Source organism: Hevea brasiliensis, unplaced genomic scaffold (assembly GCF_030052815.1).
Source record: "Hevea brasiliensis isolate MT/VB/25A 57/8 unplaced genomic scaffold, ASM3005281v1 Scaf165, whole genome shotgun sequence".
Lineage (NCBI taxonomy): Eukaryota > Viridiplantae > Streptophyta > Magnoliopsida > Malpighiales > Euphorbiaceae > Hevea > Hevea brasiliensis.
The window spans coordinates 42,855-48,075 of NW_026614658.1; the positions used below are offsets into that span (position 1 = coordinate 42,855).

Here is a 5,221-nt window from a genome sequence, read left to right on the forward strand (position 1 = left end):
CTAGCTTGTTGAGCTATTTGATTCTCTAACATCTTGTTGTGTGTTGCCATTTGATCCACTTTAGATGCTAATTGAGAAATCATTTCTTGTTGACTTTGATGGCTCACAAGTAGAGTTTCAATCATAGATTCCAATCTAGCTGTCTTGTCTAGTTGTGCTTGTTGTGGTAGAGGTGGAGCAGGTGCATTTTGAGGTTTAGAAATTCCAGGAGGAGGCCCTCTATTCTGCTGAAAATTCTGATGTTGTTGATATCCAGAAGGTTCATGAAAATTCTGATTTTGAAATTGTCTACCTCCACAAGAGAAATTTGGGTGGTTTCTCCATGCTGGATCATAAGTTGCAGAAAATGGGTTACCACCTGGTCTTTGATTGTAGTTCCCCACATAATCCACTTGCTCACTTGAAAAATCTTGATTAAGTGCAGAAAAATCTGCTGCACAATTGACATTTGCACTCAATTTCTAGTGTATTACCGTAACCTCCTATGAAGAATCTACTTTCATACTTAACTTGTCCATCTTCTTTGTCAAAGCATCAAACTTAGCATTAATCATATTCATGGCATCAAGCTCGAACATACCAGCTGGTTTCTTGATCTCATTCCTCTCACAACTCCATTGGTAGTTGTTATAAGCAATTTTATCAAGAGCAGAAAAAGCTTCATCTTCAGATTTCTCCATAAGGTCACCTCCAGAAGATGCATCAATTGTACTCCTAATAGCTGGTGAAACTCCATTATAAAAGTGTTGAACAAGCATCCACTTAGGAATCCCATGATGTGGACATCTCCTTTGCAAATCCTTGTACCTCTCCCATGCTTCATACAAGCTCTCATCATCTCTAGGTTTAAAAGAAGTCAGCTCATTTCTTACCTTAGTCTTTCTTGGTGGAAAATATTGAGCCAAAAATGCTTGAGAAAGTTCATCCCATGTTGTGATAGAACCCGGTGGCAAAGAATGTAACCACTCTCTAGCTCGGTCCTTTAGAGAAAAAGGAAATAATCTGAGTCGAATTGCATCATCAGAAACTCCATTTATCTTCAACATATCACTGATCTCAAGAAAGTGTGCCAGATGCACATGTGGACTTTCACTTGGATTTCCTCCAAATTGTGCTTGTTGTACCATTTGACAAAGTGCAGGTTTCAGTTCAAAATTATTAGCTTCTACCCTTGGTCTTGTGATACTTGGCATGAAATCTCCAATGTTAGGATAGGCATGATCCTTCACAGAGCGGTTGTTATTGTTGTTGTTATTGTTGTCAGCCATTTCTTCTTGTACTTGCTCTTGCTCTTGTGCTCTTTCTTGTTGTTGTTGAGCTTTAATTTCAGCTTTTCTCCTTTTAGATTCTGCTCTTAAAGCCTTTGCTGTCTTCTCTATTTCTGGGTCAAAGAATAAATTGATTTCTTCACTTTTTGTCCTTCTCATAAAATAAAACACCTGAAAAACAAAAATAAACAAATTCTCAAAGTAAAATGGTAAAAAGAAAATAAAATAAAATGCCCAAATTAACCAAACAAACAATCGTTCAATATCAAGCAAAAATCAAATCCCAGCAACGCCAAAAACTTGTTGGCGACTTATCCGCAAGTATACGGGTCGTCTCAAGTAATAAAGTGATGAATCAAGTATCGTTCCCACGAGGATTTGCTGTTTGATTACTAAACTATGAATGAAGCGATTATTTGGGCTAATGATTTATGAATAAAAGGTAAATGTAAATGAGCAAGGTAAATTGATTAATCTAATTGAAATGGGTAAAGAGCAAACAAATAAATTCTAAATCTAGCTCGCAATTAAACTGAAATTGACAATGGGTAATTTAAACGAAAGTCTAATTATGGTAAAAGTGATCCCAGAGTTGGGGGTTTATGCATAAATTAATTGGGATTTGTCTTGGGCATTCCAATTTTTAGGGAAAAATAGAGTTTGAAGGAAATTGATTCTAAATCCCTTTAATATCTTTTTCAAGCATATCAAAGTGTATTCTAAAATAACCAAACCTACTTTCGTATGTATTTGATTACTTTAAAACCCATTAAGTTTTGTAACCAATAATTAATTCCTCTTAAAGTCCTAGTTTATTTCTAAATCTAGGTGATTTTAAGTTCCAATCCTTGATTAACTATCAATGACTTTCACCTTTCGGTCCTTCAATCAAATATTAACACAATACCCAATGGGTACCAACATTAGGCAAGTAAATCAAGCACACAAGGAAGGAATCAAAACTCATATTCATATAAAATAAGGAAATACCCAATCCAAATCCACAAATTAATCTAAAACATATTTCCCAACTCTGAAATCTAAGGAAATTACTCACTCATTATGGTATTTACAAGAAATATAGATGGAAAAGTAAAGGAAAACATGATAAGAGGACTGAAATAGAAAAACCCAGGTGGAAGAACCAAAGCCTCTGGTTTCTGGAGCTTCAAAACTGGTGCAGCAGCTCCTTCCCCAGGGGAAATGGCGTCTCCTCTCTCCCTTTCTATCAGATTTTCTTTTCTTTTTGTTTTTTTTTTCCCTTCCTCTTATGGCAAAAATAAGGAAATGATGAATTTATATCGTCCCTAAAAGTTACCCTAAAAGTAAATAAAAGACAAGGAGTGGATAGGAAATGAGGTGTAAAATTATCCAAGTCAGCAGCACTTTCACGTTCTGGGCATTCTGCTTAGGGTTCGGCTTAACCCTAAGCGGCTTCTTAGCAAATTTAGCCTCTGGACGCACTGTCTGCTTAAGGTTAAGCAGACCTTCAGCAAATCTCGGCAGACTTATAGTAAAATGGACTTTTCTGCTCATGCTTGACTTGTGCTGCACCTTAAGCATTGCCGCTTTACCCTGAGCATGACCTTAAGCAAGGCCTCAAGCAAATTTCGGCTGGTTTGCTCTTTCAAGGCTTGATTTCTTCAACTTTCCTCTATGGTTAAAGGATTCCAAATTTCTTCAAATCACTTCCTAATGCACTCATTGATCCTTGATTTGCCACAAAATCCTATCAAAAACAACAAAATTACAAAAATCAAATATAAAGTATTTAAATTCAACAAATAGGCTAAAATAAAGCTAAAAACATAAAATATACTAAAATATAAGTGCAAAATGAATGCAAAACTACCCTAAAATGTCTATATGAAATGAGTGTAACACATCCCACCTGAACCTTACAAGCCCACCCTTCCCTACCCTCAAAGATTCATCAAGCATAAACTAGACAAACAATTTGGCAAATTCCTTGAAGTGCTAAAGAAGTTGTATATCAATGTGCCATTCACTGAGGCACTATCCCAAATGCCGAGTTATGCCAAGTTTTTGAAGGAGATTCTTTCCAACAAGAGAAGGCTAGAAGATTATGACACCATCAATTTGGGAGAGCAATGCAGTGCTATAATCCAGAAGAAGTTACCTCCCAAACTCAAAGATCCGGGTGTGTTTTCCATTCCTTGTCATATTGGTGATAATTGTGTGGCAAATGCCTTATGTGACCTTGGAGCTAGTGTCAGCCTAATGCCACTTTCAATATATGAGAAGTTGAATATGGGAGAGTTGAAGCCCACAAACATGTATCTTTCATTGGCTGACCGTTCAATTAAGTATCCGGAAGGCATTCTTGAAAATGTGCCTATCAAGGTTGGGAAATTCTACATTCCGGTAGACTTTGTCATTTTGGATATGGAAGAAGACACAAAAGTTCCTATCTTATTGGGAAGACCCTTCTTGGCAACACCTGGTGCATTAATTTATGTGAAGGGTGAGCAATTGACACTTAGAGTGGGAGATGATCAAATGATATTCAACATCAATCCTGCCATGAAAAGGAAACATGAAGAAGTTGAGTCTTGTTTGCGGGTAGACATTATTGAAGAGATTGTTCAAGAGCATTTCAGAAAAAGCTATCCACAAGACCCACTTGAAAATTGCTTAGTCCATGGTGGGAGCATTAATGATGATAATCATAACATGGCTACTTTTGCACAATATTTGGAAAGCTCTCCACCACATCCTGAAGCCACAATTTTTCAACTTGAAGGAGTGCAAAATTTGGAGATCAAACCACCATCATTAAAGGTAGAGGATGCCCCAAAGGTAGATCTTAAACCTCTTCCTTCCAACCTCAGGTATGCTTTTCTTGGACCGAATGAAACATATCCTGTTATAATTAATGCATGTTTGACTGATATTGAGATTGACAAATTGTTGAGAGTTTTGAGAGAATATAGAAGAGTTTTGGGGTATGCAATTGATGATATAAAGGGAATTAGCCCAACAGTTTGTATGCATAGGATTTTCCTTGAGCCAAATAGTAAACCTTCCATTGAACATCAAAGAAGATTAAATCCTACAATGAAGGATGTTGTGAAAAAGGAAATCCTAAAATTACTAGCTGCTGGAATTATTTACCCTATTTACGATAAAGAGTGGGTTAGTCTGTGCATGTTGTACCAAAAAAGGTGGGGTGACAGTTGTTAAAAATGAGAATAATGAATTGATACCCACTAGAATCATTATGAGTTGGAGAAATTGCATAGACTATAGGAAGTTGAAAAAAGCAACAAGAAAAGAAAATTAACCCCTTCCAGATATGGATCAAATGATAGAGAGATTATCCAAGCATTCATTCTTATTTTACATAGATTGATATACTGTTTCTTTCAAATTCCAATACATCCCGATGACCAAGAAAAACTACCTTTACCTGTCCCTATGGCACCTTTGCCTATCGAAGGATGCCATTCGGATTGTGTAATGCACCTGGCACATTTCAAAGGTGCATGATGGCCATTTTTTCTGATTTTATTGAAGAAATTATGGAGGTCTTCATGGATGACTTTTCAGTTTATGGCACTAATTTTGATTCATGCTTGACTAATTTGTCTAAAATCTTGCAGAGATGTGCTGATAATGATCTAGTGTTGAATTGGGAGAAATGCCACTTTATGGTCCAAGAGGGGATCGTTTTAGGGCATTTAATCTCAAAAAGGGGAATTGAAGTGGATAGAGCTAAAATAGAAATTATTGAAAAAATGCCCCCTCCAACCACTGTCAAAGGAGTGCGGAGTTTCCTTGGACATGCCGGGTTTTACCGGCGATTTATTCAAGATTTTTCTAAACTTGCTAAACCCTTAACAAATCTTTTGAATCATGATGTTAAATTTGATTTTAATCAAGATTGTATGGTTTCTTTTTGCAGGTTAAAGACGGCCTTAACAACAGCTCCT

At 36.5% G+C, this 5,221-nt stretch overlaps 1 non-coding gene across 1 annotated transcript; it reads left to right on the forward strand.

Moving 5' to 3' along the window:
- The first annotated feature begins 768 nt into the window (after positions 1 to 768).
- Positions 769 to 875, forward strand: LOC131176558 (small nucleolar RNA R71). The gene has a single exon (XR_009146571.1). It is a non-coding gene; the product is annotated as a small nucleolar RNA R71 (small nucleolar RNA).
- The last annotated feature ends 4,346 nt before the right edge of the window (positions 876 to 5,221 follow it).